Genomic DNA, 16299 nt, shown 5'->3' on the forward strand with positions numbered 1-16299 from the left:
CCGGGAAGGAGCGCCGTCCCGAAGGGAGGGCAGAGTGGGAGCGAGCGCGGCCCGGGCCCATTCCCTGCCTAATGAGGCTCTCAGTGCCAGCCGACGTCTCCGCTGTGCCTGGGGGTACGAAGACAGTCACCAAGTCTCCCGAGGCCAGAAGGTGACTGTTGTCTTAGGTGTAACGTCTGGCCCCTGAGCCGCGGGCCTTCGCGCCTCGGAGCGGCGGCCAAAGGCGGCGTGCGGCGTGCCCCGGGGCCCCCACGGACGCCCCCACGGACTGCCCCCGTGTGCCCCAGCCTCGGGGCGGACGGCGCTGCCAGGACCCCCACCAGACTGTGTTCCATCCGACCATCCGCCGTCTACACCGTCTACACCGATGTCGGACAAACCATCCCCTCACTCACTCCACCGTGCTTCAGTCTACACGGCACGCTCGGGTCGGAACCCGCCGCCTCCCAGGAGAGGACACGGGTCAAGTCCAAGAGTCCCCCCCCGACCAGTTAATTTCGGGGGTGGGGGCTCCCGTGACCCATACACACACTCGTGTCAGCTAGACCAGGGCAGCAGCCGCCCATCTTTGTCAGCCAGCTGGGAGAGAGAAGACAGATGTCAGGGCAGGGGAGGGAGGACGCGAGAGGAGCAGGGGCCCGGCCCTCTCTCCCAGGCCGGGGCTCCTTCGAAGCTTTGTAAGCGTACAGACTTGTGCGACTTTTGTTTTTAACCGAGAAGGCTCTCTCATATGCCCCATCTTTGAGCTGAGGCAGTGGAGCAGAAACAGTTCAGGAAGTTCTGGGCAGGGGGAAAGCGCTTGAATTCGGCAGGAGAATACTCTCGTCCTTTTCCCGCTGAGGTGTCCAGACATCTGGAGCGCAGCCTCCAAGTGCACACCCCAGATGCCGCAGCAGGCCTGGGAGATGAGGCCCTTGCGGCCAGACTGGTGCCGCTTCCAAGATGACAGTCACCGACCTTGTGAAGTCTCAGGTTAGGCACGTAAATCAGTGCACCCCGGATGCAAATCTCTTGGGCATTCTTGACCAGAAGACGGCTGAATCATGAAAATGAACTCATCTTGCCACCAGCCACCTCCACTTGGCCTCGCGCTTGTTCCTTATGTGTATGTGCACACCTCCACAAGCACTTCAGGAAGTGGAGGCCGTAGGGTTCTGTGTGTCCCAGTAACCACAAAAGTGCTAGAATAGCTAATGGGCTTGCGGCATAAATTAAATAGAAAGACCTACAAAAATTATGGCTTTAGAAAGTTCTGCTTCTCAGCTGTTCTATCTACTTGGCGGATGGAATACCCATTTTCCCATGTTAGTGAACGTATTTCTGGGCATGAGACTACTGAAGAGTGCCACCTTGTGGTTTGGTCATGCATCAGCTTTATTAAGGCCTAATTCCCCACCTCCAATTGATTATTCTAGTAAGACGTTCTTTTGAATTGATAGCGTCTCTTGGTATAGATCTTGAAAATGTTTGTCATGTTTCTCTATTATCCAGTATCTTCACTTTCACGGCTCACTCAGTCTGCAGCAAACTGCACCCTGCTGACAAGCCCTCCAGAAACACTCAATTTCTCAGGATAGTTCAGTTTTACAATTTATTACATGCCTACTATGTACAAGGTGTGGCAGCTAGGTGGCACAGGGGATAGAGTGAAGTCAGGAGACTGAAGTCAGGAGAACCTGAGTTCAAGTCTGGCCTGACATCCCAACTATGTGACCCTGGCCAAGTCACTTAACACTGTTTGCCTCCGTTTTCTCATCTGTAAAGTGAACTGGAGAGGAAATGGCAAACCACTTCAGTGTCTTTGCCAAGAAAACCTCAAACAGGGTCATGAAGAGTTGGACACTACTAATCAACAAAAAAAATTGTGAAGCATTATGCTGGACATCAAGGGGCACAGCAATAAATAAGAAAGGGGTCTCTGTTTAGTTAAGTAGATTTGTTATAGGTTAAGGGCCTGTGATTTCTTTCAAGTGGAATCTCACTTAGCAGATAAATATTGCAGAGCTAACTGAACTTGAGAGCGGCTACATGAATTGTCCTTAGGCACACAGCCAGTAAGGGATGGAGGCAGGATATGAACTTGGGTCTTCCTTCCTCTAAGACCAGCACTCGATCCACAATTACACCATGCTGCCTCTATTTGGGCAGATGATATTCGTAAAAGTTATAACTATAATACAATTTAGAGTACAAATTCACAAACAGTGCTGTGAAAATCATGGAGAGATGAAACATGTTCCCCCAACTCCTGATAGAAAGGTAATAGAATCAGGGCAGATGGAGACATATTTTTTGGACATGACCAATGTGGGATTTTGCTCTCTATGCATATTTATTCAAATGTTTTGTTTTTTCCTTTGTTTTGTGTATTGAAAAAAAAGTTAAAAGGAAGGAATCAGTGAGGAACAGAAAATGAACTTCTGATTTGGTGTACCAGGGTAGGCTTTATGAAGGAGGCTACAGGTAAGCTAGACTTTAGGACATGGTTAGAATTTCAATAAGCAGAAATGATGGGGAGGACATTCTAGGCATCTAGAACTGGGAGAGCAAAAGCATAGTCATGAATAGGTTGTGTATCATATAAGTTGTAGTAAGTTTAGTATATATAAATATAAAATAGTGTGAAATCAAGCTGATGAGGCAATCCATGATCTGGTCAATATGGAAGTTCCAATGATGTGGATCACAACCTATCCATAAGCAGCTAATCATGTGTATCTCTTGTCTACACCCTTCCATAAGTTCACCAAAAGTGCCAGAGGCCTTCTCTTTCAGTTGACATCAAGAGGGTACCATCTGGCTGTCCATCTGTCATCCCTCACTATCACTACATGTCCAGGTCTACCTTCTCTTCCTTTCATACTGTTCTTTGATTAGATCTTTTATTCCTGTTCTTTTTTGGAGTTCCTTACTGGTTAGATATTGTAGCTTACTCACACCTATCATGTGCCTCCCCATTTCCTTCTGTGGGATATTCATTCATAATTCTTCAGATATAAAGGTATTTCATGTTTTGATGCCATATAGCAACACTAATAAAATGGACCTTTGCTTTCATGGGAAATTCAGAATCAGTTTAGTAATTTTATGAAGCAAGCCAGCCTGCTCACCTCCTCATGTGTAACCACAACTCATCCTTTTGTATTGTCCATCCCAGGTTTGCATGTACAAGTACTCTAGAATGTCCATCCAAATGCAAGTTGAAATCTGGACAATAGACATTTTCATCCATCTGGAATTTCCTGTGTGGTTGAACAAGCCATACTCTTTTGACTACAGGTATCTTCCAGGAGGCTCTCCAGTATTCTAGAGATTGAAATAATTAGCATAATGGCATCTAGAAACAGCAATACCTAGAGAACCTCACTGCAGGAGCCACCGGGAATCCCTCTTGAACATGGAATCTGGGCTGAATCTCTTCCATCCTGGTGCTTACACCTTTGGTGAGTATACCCACTTTATGCCTCACCTAATGTTTATAACCAAAGGGTTATTAAACAGCATCACAAATCATATTTGCTGTATTTGTGTTTATGTTGTCTCTCCCATTAGATTGTGAGCTCCTTGAGGTCAAGGAATGTTTTTAACTTTCTTTGTACATTCTTAGCACAGTACCTGGCACACAGTGTGAGCACTTAAAAAATTCTTATGGATTTGTTGGCTCCAAGATATCTTCAATGATGTGGAGGTATGTATGAGATATACCTTATTGAAAAAGAGCCACTAAGTCAGTGTTTTGCTCTATGGAATCAATTTTTTTTCATAATCAACAAATAATAAGCACAGTGATATATTCTCTATATCTTTCAGAACAGTGTCAAAGATAAGGCTCTTTATTGAGTATTGCTTGGAAAAAATCATTTTCTGTCCTCTACCTTCATCCTGTATGATCTAGATTCATGTGTAGGTGATTCTTATAAAAATGTTTCATAGATGGGAGAATAGGCATGTGAATCAGTAGCTATTGACTACTGATCTCTCAGTTGACTTTTTTTTAGAATTAGGATCAGAGATTTTCTCCCCATGCCTTCGATGTCTTCCTTGTCAGATACCTTGTATATCAATCCCTTGCCTTCAGCGTAGATCTTCTCCATATACATTTGGTCGAATTCAGCTGTTCTAATCTTTGTTATCAAAAATCACCCAACCAATCACCTCCCAGTTTCTGTGGCCTCCAGAGTTTTCTGCAGCACAAGCCTGCCACTTGACCAAGATTCCCCTCCCCAAAACTTGCTGCCTTATCAGTATCTTCTCCAATATAGGCTGGCACTGCTACCTCCTCACAGGAGCCCCATACCTCCTTCTCCTGCTTGTTGTGAAGCAAACATCCCAGGACTTCATTACAGTATCACTACTTACCTCATGGTCAGACCTCCAGAAGGGACTTTGAACAGTCTCTGCACATCTCTCCTTTAAAAGATCTTTCTCCAACAGCTGCCACTCACTCCTCAATGATAATATTTCTCTCTTCCCTATCTTTTCCAGTACTGCTATCATCCTATTCATTGGAGGAGTTGGGATATTCCTTGTTCCCTACTGCCACTGCCAGCTCCTCTCTTTACCACCAACATTCAGTAACCATGAATTACTGAAGTTTTTCCACTGAAGATCACACTATCTAAGTATATCATCCACTTCAGATCGTGGTGGCCACTATGACATTCTTCTTTCCTCTGTGAGTTTACTGTTTCACCTGTAGTTTTTCTCTCTGTTCCAATATTTGCCCTCATATTTGTGGCTGTTCAGTCATTCAGTCATGTCCAACTCTTTGTAACCTTGTGGACCATACTGTCTCCTTGGGGTTTTCTTAGCAAAGATATTGGAGTGGTTTTCCATTTCCTCCTCCAGTGGATTTCATATTAAATGATTTCAACATACATATTCATTTTCCCTCAAAAACTTTTAACTTTTCAGTTCCTTAATCTATTCAGTTCCCATGACCTCTTCCTCCAGTCCATCTCATCTGTACACAGAGATGTTCAAATCTTTGGTCTTACCATCACCCGTAAGAGTTCTACATCCACGTTCATGAATTCTGAAATTCCTTTAATCTAATCACAATCTTTTATCATTCTGTCTTTTCCCCTGCCTGATGGCCCCTGTCACTGTTCTTCATTCTCACTGTGACTTCCATTCCCTCCAATCCTCAGTTCTTTCTCAGGCCATCACTCCTGCACTAGCTGCACTTTCCTTCTTTCTCTATTCTGATCCTTGGGTGAATGCAGTCATCACCACACTGTCATTTTTTCTTGAATCCCTTGTCCTTTGGCCAATCATGCCTTGTTCAACCCCAAACCTAGATTATTTAAATGTCTGTCTTCTTTGCTCCTGTTTGCATGCTTAGGGATAGAGCTGGAGAAAATCATGAAACCTTGCTGATCGAGTTCCTCATATCTGAACTGAGCCCACATTTCAGCAAAACATTCATTCCGTTCCTCACTAACCTATTTCTAGCCTACTCTCCACAACAGGTGTTCCAGATTTTCATATGGTTTCCCATATGGTTTCCTCAAGACTCCCATGGTACTCCCTACCTCTCTGCTGAAGACCCCACCTCATACTTTACTGAGAAAATAAAGACTATTTGCTATGAGCTCCCTCTTCTTCCCTTTTTGTCTCAAAACCCCTTGACATCATCCCCATCCCAAATTCTTTTGCTAGTCTCTAATGGTGTGGCCTTTTGTCTTTGCCATGTCCAGCCCCTTTATAAATACCCTTGATTCAATATCCTCCCATTTTCTATAGCAGACTGTCCCACTTCAGTGACCACCTTCCCCATGTGAACCCCATGGTTCCTTTCCAATTACCTACAAGGTGCTCTAGTCTCCCTCACCATTAAAAAAAACCCTCCCACCCTCACACACTATTGTCATATATCTTCTCTTTCTTTCTCAACATTTTCTTCTGAGAATCAACTGGGGAAAAGTACAAAAGATTACCTTGCAGCAGTAAGGACCCAGTTGATACTAGATAACATAAATTTATAGTGTATCCAGTCAGTTTGTTTGTATGGTTTCCTTTACCTCTGTTTAGGAGCATGTGAGTAATGATGATCAAAGGACAAGGGTTGTGGGAGTAATCTAGGCTTAAGATTTGGAAAAGCAGAGTCAACTATATGCACGGAGGCAAGGGATGTGACAGTAGAACAGAGTGCAGAGTTGACAGATTAACTATGGAGAAAAGTTGTTAGAGCTGGGAAATGCCCTGAAAGAATGACGCCTATGTTACGATGAGGATGAAAAGCATATTTAGAAGGGATAAGGCATAGGAGAGATGGAGCCTCACATTATGGAAGTGAAATACATGTGGTTGATGTCAGCATCTATACTACTACCATCCCTGTGTGTAACTGGGTTAGAGTAGAAGAGTAGGTCGTAGTATTTGAAGAGATTGGAAAAAACTGGGATGTCAGAGTGGTTGAGGGAGCATCGACATCTATGATGGACTTCCCTAGTATAAAGGGAAGAGTTGGGGAAAAGAGGAAGACAGTGAGCCAGATCCTGAACTTTTTGGGAAAGGGTACTAGTGACCACCACAGTCTTTTTTGGCAATAAATTTTAATAGAGTGAACTTCCAAGGTGTAGAGATTGCCTAGTGATGTCAGTGAAGGGAGAGTTTTGAAAGTGACGGGAGAGAACAAGGAACATTCTGATTCTTCCTCCATGACTTCTGTGATGGAGAGGATGGTTAAGGATGCAGTGTCATCTGGGGGAATCTGAGGCCCTATGAGTGCTAGAAGATGGAAAGAAAAGACTGGAGTATAGTTTCTAATTTGATGAAAAGCAGAGCTGCAAATGATGAATTTTTGCAGCTGGAGTGAGCAACCCTAGTGTGGCCTCAGTTGCTGGTGAGGAGGATGTGAGATAATCCCACATGCAAGAAAGACACATCCTCGGATACCAGTGGGAGGGTGCTGGTGGGGGAACTGCCACAGGGAGAGAGGAGCGGGCAAGTGAGGAATTCCCCCAACCCGCCACCTGGTAGCTATTTTAATTAAGCATTCGGGCCAACTGGGTGAGGAGATCTATTGTTTCTAAATTGCTAAGAGGTTGAAGATGCTTTTAGCATCCTCCAAATTCAGCCCTCCGGGCAAAGTGCTGGTCACTCCATCTTGTGCTTCTGGTGAAGGTCTATGATAATGCAGCTGAAGTATTTTCTGATTCTAGTGTTCTTAATCCTTTTTCCTTGGTGGATAATCATTTTGGCAGCTGTGTGGCACAGTGGCTAGATCACCAGGTCGGAGTCAGGAAGACCTGACTTGAAATGTGACCTCGGACACTTATTAGCTGTATGACCCTGGACAAGTCACTTAACCCTATTTGCCTCAGTTTCCTCATCTGTAAAATGAGCCAGAGAAGGAAATGGCAGACCACTTCAGTATCTTTGCCAAGAAAACACTAAATGGAGTCATGAAGAGTTGAACATGACTGAAACAACTGAATAATAAAATAGTCATTTTAAATGCTCCAGAAAGGAATTAAGTAAATTCAAAAGTTGCAGTACCTGATATTTACAGTGATTTTCCTATAGTGATAAACACAATTGAGATATTCAGTTGAAGGAGTAGCTGAGTTCAAGCTTTTTGGGGACTTTAGTTCACAACTTAAGACTAAAAATGATTAACTATTTATTATAATAGTATCCAAAGGTATCAGGGTTATAAAGTATGTCTAGCTTTTCTCTTGGGAGTTTTAAAAAAGGGAGTTTTGAGAAATTAATTGAATCTGTGGGCTCCTTATTCTGTTCCCTGATCATACACAGCTAGGTAGTGCAGTGGAAAGAGCACTGGATCTGGTATCAACAAAACCCGACTACAGATCTGACCACAGACATTAACTGTGTACACCTAGGCAAGCCACTTCATTGCATTCTGCCTCATTTTTTTTTACCTGCATAATGGGGGTGATAATAATAGCACCAGCCTCACAGGATTGTTGTGAGAATAAAAAAGTAAAATTTATAAAGTGCCTTTCAAGGTCTGCTAGATGGCATGGTGAATACAGTGCTTGGCCTGACATCAGGAAGACTCATCTTCCTGAGTTCAAATCTGGTCTCAGACACTTGCTGTGTGACCTTGGGCAAGTTACTTACCCTTGTTTGCCTCAGTTTCCTCATCAGTAAAATAAACTGGAGAAGGAGGTGGCAGACCACTCCAGTATCTTTGCCCAGAAAACCTCAAATGGGGCCATGAAGAGTCCGACAGGACTGAACGGCAGTAGCAATGAGGTACTTTTCAAGCCTTCAAGTTCTCTGCACGCTGGCTATTATTTTTATTATCCCGCAGGTCTTCATTTTAACCTCTCCTCACCGTTCTGTATTGATTTTGTCTCTGTCCGATATTTACTTATCTGTGAACCTGTATTCACCCAGCACAGCATAGTAGATGCTTAATGAACATTTGTTGATGGACTCAATGAAACCACTATGATACAGCTCAGAGTCCGGAGACCTGGGGTGCAGTCTGCCTCCAGTACTGGCTGTGTGATCCCAGGCAAATCTCTGAGTCTCTTTTCTTATCTACATAAAGAGAATACTAATGCCTACCTGCACAGGCTAGCTCATGAAATTGTTCAGAAGAAAGGACTTTATAAACCTCAAAGTCTCACATAAAAACAAATTTTTGTTATTGATTTGCAATGTCATATAATGTCACATATATATAACTCAATGAATTTTAGCAGACTTTGAAAAAATATATATGAACCATAGTTTAAAGCAAGCAGTTGATCTGATTGGCCAGTCTTATCTACCATAGAGTTGCTAACATTCTTAGTAATAAAAACCAAAATGTCAGGCCGCTTTTCTCCCCAGTCTGACATATACTGGGGATTATTTTGCTTATACCTGCCACTGAGCATATGATCTGTTCAGATGTGCTCTTTGAACTTGTTAGTCATCTGACATGAATTAATACTTAGCCCATATTCAGGGAGTTGGTCAGAAGAAATGTTTTATCAGAACCATGATTCCTGACCTAGATCACTTCTCTGTTACCAGTAGACCTTGCCCTGTCAGGGGTGCCCAGGAGAGAGCTGACACATAAGCATCAGAGATCTTGAAAACTTGATCTTAACGTGTATTATACTCTGCATGCTTATCATCTATGGCCTAACCTTAGTTGCCACAAGAAACGATCTGCCCCTCCATTTTACTAGTCCTATATCTGATTAAAAGACTCTCAGCGTCATAGTATATTAGATTTCGAACTGGAAAAGAACCCTCTCATTTTATAGATTTGGCTCAGGCAAAGCTGGAATTGGAACCAAAATCTGTTAGAATACAATTTCAAGACTCTTTCCATTGTACTACCCTGACTGTTTTCTGTACTGGGACAAAATGGTTTCTGGTAGGTGCTAAAAAGAAAGTCCTAGGCCTATGCAAGGAAGATGAGTACAGTATCTCCATCGATCTGTTTTGTTTGTCAAACCCAATGTCTTAGTGGGCTTGGTGGAGAATGTAGTGCAGAATATGCTCTGACTAGGTTTTAAGCTGGACAACCAATTAAGAAGGGTCACATTCCATTCTGCTGTCAACTGCAGCCGTCTTTCTATCTTCCCACCTGTGTCTCCCTACCTGGATAAAGATGACCTCCAGATCATATTTCCAGAAATCATGCACCCAGGTCCCTGGGACTGAGCTGTACTCATTTGCAAGTGAGCTTACTATATTGACACAGTACCTGACCAGAGCATGCTTCACATCCTATTCAGCTATCCACCTTGCCTTCTATACCAACACTCCCCATTTTCCACCTCCTGCTTTGCATGCATTAATCAAAAACATATTAACCATTACTTCTGGAAAGGTCACATTGATTGGCCACCCTTATGGACCATATTCCCATATGAAATCCTGTAACTTCTCAAACCAAATCTCCCTAGAAAGGCTACTGTTTTCCTGAATGTATTGTTACCATAAGTTTGTGCAAAGAGGGTCTATTACCCTTTGGTATCTGTCATCACAGTACTTAATAAATGCTTTTTCATTTGTTCAAGGGTACATCAGTATGAATAATTACAGGATTTAGAACAGGAAGAGATTTAAGTCCCACTTGTGGTATGCTGGTAAATGTTTAACAACCACTTCTCCTGGGGGGAAATTTACATATGACATACTTTTTTTGTGGGGTGTGTAGGCAGTACAGGGTTAAGTGACTTGCCTAGGGGTTACACAGTAAGTGTCTGAGGCCAGATTTGAACTCAGGAAGATGAGTCTTTCTGATTCCAGGGCCAGTGCTCTATTCATTGTGTCACCTATGTTACTGCCCTAATATGTTACACTTTTAAGCTGAATTTGCATTTTTCACATTTTTTTCTACCACTTTTACAAATCTAGATAATCAACAAAACAATAGATCAAGCCTAGTTTTGTAGTGTTTGCTGATATTCAGTGTAAAGGCTTGCACTGAAAATTTAACTGTTTGCGTTTTGGGCAAGAGTATATACTTACAGGTTGGTTCTGCACCCTTGATCCCAGCACTCTTATTGATTTCAGCTACTTACAGACAGGCTAGAAAACAGCCCCTAAAGGATTAAGTGACTTGACTAGGGCCACAATAAGTAGTTAGTAACAGAGGCAGGATTTAAATCCAGGACCTCTGCCTCAAACCCAGCAGCCTTTGTACTGTATATACCCAGTTAGAGTTGATATTCTGAACAGCTGCTTTGAATTCATGTCCAGGTCCTCTTTGCTATAACATAAACTTCTTGGTTTGCTAAGTCTTCCTTAATTTATGACTATTTCTTTTAAAAAATCATTTTAATTATCCTATTTCCCATCATTGCTTTTGATTTTTTTATAATTAAGACAGATACATTCAGGTCCTTTTAAACTCTTCTGCTTTCTATTATTTTTAGTGCTCTTCTAAGTATTTGAAAATTTTTTTTAAAAATTCTTTTCCTATTAATTTAGTCTCTTTTTATTTGGTTAACAGTTTTTCCCTGTGTTTTAAATAATTTAAAAATCAAAATAGTTTTGTGGTTTACTGCTTTGTGAGGAAGTCTGTAGTGAATGTTGTTATTTTGTGGTTATAAAGTGAATATTATGATAATCCTATAAATCAATAATAAAATCTTCGTAAGAGAATGATAAATAGATTATCTGTAAAATGAGAAAAGTTGAGCAAAACTCCACACTGGCTGGCTAAGACGCTAAGTATAATCCTCCTGGGACAGAGTTGTTTTTTGTTTTGTTTTGATCTGTATAGAAGTAGTTCTTTTAGAACTTTTAGAACCTTAGAACTCAAAGTGGAAGGAATGTAAAAGACCAACTTATCCTGAAAAAAGTGAATCAGGAATGGTAGTGTTAATAAGCATTCTACATGTCTACTTGGTCTCGCCCCGGGGAACTTTTCCAGTATTCTCTGTCAAAAGGGTTTAATTTGGGACTTTTCTTGGCCTTATGCAAAAGGTTACAGGCTTGGATCTAGTCTAGAGGTTCAGGAGGTAATCCTATGACATGCTGGCATTTGTAATTTTAAGCAAAGTTCATACTCAGGGAATAGGAGAGAGACGTTCAGCTGGGAAGTTGATTAGGACCCAAGTGTATCAACTCGGAGCTATATAGGCATAGCCAAACAGGAGGTATTCAGTGTTGGGAAAACAACTTAGGGAAGACTATTAGACCCTCCCCTCCACTGGGAAGGACTGAATCTTGTGTTGAGACCATGAGCACTTCATTCCATGGTCATGCTTACTCTCTTTATGGCAGTCCTATGCAGGAATTTTCCAGGAGAGTGAGAACTCAGAAGATGTGGCAGATGTCAAGCAAATGGCCACCACTCTCTCCCACAAATCTTTAATAGGAGTGAAGCTCAAAGTGTCAGCTGTATTTGGAACCCTGTGAATGGATTATTGAGGTATTCTACTTTTAAAAGATCAATGATAATTTTAGCGAACATTGCTAACTCTGTGTGTGTTGTTCAGATTTGTCATTTAATCTTAGGTAGGAACTCCTTGGTGAGGAAAACCCTGCACCTGATAGAGATTTTACCTTCAACTTGTAGTCAGAGAATTGCTTGGGTCATTGTGAGGTTAAATGATTTATGCACAGCCGCTACATGTCAGAGGTGGGACTTGAGTTCAGGTCCTTTGGACTCCAAGACTGGTTTTCTACCTGTTCCTCCATATATTGTCTCCCTTGACTACTTTTGACAAAACTTTCCAGACTGTCGTACAAAATCATCATTTCTACTCCAATTTTGTTATTTTATTTATTTTTTTGGTGTAAAACTGGCAACACTAATGTAGAAGGGAACACCTGTTTTTGGTTTATTTTTCATTAAAACTTATTTCAATCAACTAAAATCTACCTTGTCATCCTTTTCCTTCCCCCTTCCTAATTCTGCAAAAAAAACCCTCCTTTTACAAATATATACAGTCAAGCAAAACAAATGACCTCATTGGCCATGTCCAATAAAATGTGTTTCATTCTGCACTTGGAGTCCAGACCTCTTTATCAGGCAGCATGTTTTATCAGGAATCTCTGGAACGCTGGCCTTGCATTGATCAGAATTCCTGTCTTTAAAGTTGTTTCTCTTTACAAAATTGTTATTATGTAAGTCGTTCTTCTGGTTTGCTTCCTTCATTTTCTATCAGTTCATAGAATTCTTCCCAAGTTTCTCTGAAACTCATCTTCATCATTTCTTACATCACAACAGTTTTGTGTCACATTCCTATACCGTCATTTATTCAGCTGTTCCCCAATTAATAGGCATCTCCTCAGTTTCCAATTCTATAATGTTGCAAAAATAACTCCTATATTTTTGTTGTAAGGATTTTTGCTATAAATATCCTGTTTGAGTTTGTTTTACTTCAGACATCGCTCCCTTAGTCTGCCCTCCCTCTTGTTCCTCTCACCCTTCTCTCCTTTCCTTCCTTGTTCCTTGTTGAATGAAATATAATTCCATACCCATTAAATATGTGTTCCTCCTTCCTTTGACCAGTTCCGATTAGAGTAAGATATTGCCCACTCCCCTCCCTCCTTATACTTGCACACGCTGATTCTATATGAGATAATTTTCCCCATCTTTCTTCTCCCTTTTTCTCTCTTTCTATTCTTCTTTTAAGATCAATGACCTCAGCTCCTATTTGACAGAAACTGTCGGGAAAAATGGACAGCAATATGGAAGAAAGCAGACTTAGATCAACATCTCACACCATATGACAAGATATGCTCCAAATATATGACCTGTATGTAAAAGGCCACATCATAAAAAAATTAGAGAAACAGGAGAACTGATGAAAAGAACTGATAAGCCTTTCCTCAGTTGACAAATGGTCTAAGCGTATAAATATATAGTTCTCAGGATAAGAAACCCAGGATATCTATGGCCATATTAAAAAAAAATGCTCCAAATCACTACTTAGAGAAAAGAATATTAAAACAATTCTAGGATTCCAACTCACACCCATCAGAGTGACAAAGATTTGCCTAGTTTGACTATATATATGTTAAAAGAATTTTTTTTATTGTCCTTCTCCAACGATATAGGAGGTGGGATGGAGAGAAAACAGATTTTTGTTACTTTTTTTTTGACAAATAGAGGTTAGGGATGCTACAGATGTGAAATACTGCATGAACTTTCAAATGAGATGATGCTATTAGCTTTACTTAACTTTTACTTTGTAACAAGAGACCTCTCGCAAAGTGAGAATCATCTGTAAATGTAATATAAGAATAAATATAGCAGTAAAACCTTTTTTTTAAAGGATCATCAAAATGTAACAGATCCACTCCCAGACCCTCTGTCTAATTAGAGTCACTCTATGACCCCTGGTGATGGGAGGGCTCTGACAGGACACGTATGTATCAAACAAACAGTTTGTCTTTGTTTGGTTCCTTATGATTGCTTACTCATGTTTATTATGTTTTTTAAATTATTATATTTTTAAAATCCTGTGTTTGTACTTCAGAGTTTCTATACATTTCTAGTCTTTTCATTGGAAATGCCTGGAAATTCTCTATTTTATTAAAAATCCATTTTTTCTTCTGTAGGATTATTTAGCCTTCCCTTTCTGGAGTATCATATTCCAGGCTCATGACTCCTTTAGTGGTAACTGCTAAATCATGTGTGATCCTGACTGTGGCTCCTTGGTATTTGAATTCTTTCTTCTGGGCTTTTTGCAGTACTTTTTCTTTTACCTGGAAGCTCTGGATTTTGACTATAATATTTCTGGGAGTTTTCATTTGGGGGGTTCTTTCAGGAGGTGACTGGTAGAGTCTTTGTACTTTTCCTCTGCCCTTTGGTTCTAAAAGATCTGGGCAGTTTTCTTTTATGATTTCTTGAAATATACTTGGGTTCTTTCTCCATTATTGCTTTCAGGAAGTCCAGGGGGCCAGCACAGCTGCCGGGTGTCCCGTTCCTGCATGGTGCACAAGACGAGGCCCCTCTGTGCTGGATCTGGGACTCCTTTTTAAAAAAATTAATTTAGTTTTTAATTTTAATTAATTTTTTAAAATTAATTTAATTTAATTTAATTTAAATTAATTTAAATAATTTAAATAAATTTAATAATTTTAATAATTTAAATAAATTTAAATTTAATTAATTTTAAGTTTTCAACATTCACTTCCATAAGATTTTGAGTTCTAAATTTTCTCCCCCTCTCCTCTCCTCCTTCCTCAAGATGGCATGCAATCTAATAGAGGCTCTACATATACATTCATATTAAACATATTTTCACATTAGCCAGCTTGCAAAGAATTAGAATCAATGGAAGGAACCATGAGAAAGAAGAAACAAATGAAAAGAGCGAACAGCCTGCTTTGATCTGCTCTGCCTTCAGACACCCAAGCTCTTCCTCTGGATGTGGATGGCATCTTCCAGCATGAAGTCTTTTAGAATTGTCTTCGATCCTTGCATTGCTGAGAACAGCTAAGTCTCAAAGCTGGCCATCACATGGTGTTGCTGTTGCTGTTACAAGGTTCTCCTGGTGCTGCCCACTTCACTCAGCATCACTTCTTACAAGTCTTTCCAGGTTTTTCTGATGTCCTCCTGTTCATCATTTCTTATAGCATAGTAGCATTCCATTACATTCATACAGCACAACTTGTTCAGCTATTCCCCAATTGATGGGCATCCCCTCAATTTCCAATTCTTTGCACAACAAAAAGAGCTGCCATAAATATTTTTGTATAGTGGGTTCTTTTCCCATTTTTTATGATCTCTTTGGGATGCAGACCTAAAAGTGATATTGTTAGATCAAAGGGTATGTACAGTTTTATAGCCCTTTGAGTATGGTTCTGAATTGCTCTCCAGGATGGTTGGATCAGTTCACAACTCCACCAACAATGCATTAGTATTCCAATTTTCTCGCATCTTCTCCAACATTTATCATTTTCCTGTTTTGTCATATTAGCCAATCTGATATGATTGGTGTGATGTGGTACCTCAGAATTGTTTTGATTTGCATTTCTCTAATCAGTAATGATTTAGAGCATTTTTTTTACATGACTATATAAATAGCTTTAACTACTTCATCTGAAAACTGCCTGTTCATATCCTTTGACCATTTATCAATTGAGGAATGACTTGTATTCTTATAAATTTGACTCAGTTCTTTATATATTTCAGAAATGAGGCCTTTATCAGAGATGCTGGCTGTAAAAATTATTTCTCTGGGACTCCTTCTTGCCCAGATGCAGAGTCTTTCCCTGCAATAGAATACTTAATGTGGTCATCCTTTGCTAGGCCCCATCCCTGGTATCTGTGACCTCTATCTCCCTTTGCTCATATGGATTGGAAACATTAGAGTACGAGTGCACTCCATCTGGTGTTTGCTAGCTCTGTGCAGAGGAGTTGTAGGGCTGAGGTGAGCTGACTTCTCTACCACTCTGTCATCTTGGTTTCCCTCTTGTTTATTTCAGAGATAGTATATGAAGTAACTTTGCAAACTTTAAAGTATTCTGTAAATATTATCTGGGCAGCTAGATGGCACAGTGGGTAGGACGCCAGACTTGTAGTCAGAAAGAGTTATTTTCTTGAATTCAAATCTGGCGTCAGACACTTACTAGCTGTGTGACCCTGGGCAAGTCACTTAACCTCTTAGTGCCTTAGGCAACTATCTCAAACGATCAGTTCCAGAGCAGGTGCCAGTCTGCATAGGTAGAGGGAGTTTCCTCACCGAGAGTACTGTATACCAGAAATCACAAGTACAATCTGAAGAACCACCGATCTATTAGCTGTGATGGAATACAAAGGGTCTAGCCTGGGATTATGCCACCTAAATTGAAATAAAAGGGATAGTTTATTTTTTAAAAATTAAAGTATTATAATTAATCATAATACGTATGTATACA

The sequence above is a fragment of the Notamacropus eugenii genome, chromosome 4, assembly GCF_028372415.1.
Source record: "Notamacropus eugenii isolate mMacEug1 chromosome 4, mMacEug1.pri_v2, whole genome shotgun sequence".
Lineage (NCBI taxonomy): Eukaryota > Metazoa > Chordata > Mammalia > Diprotodontia > Macropodidae > Notamacropus > Notamacropus eugenii.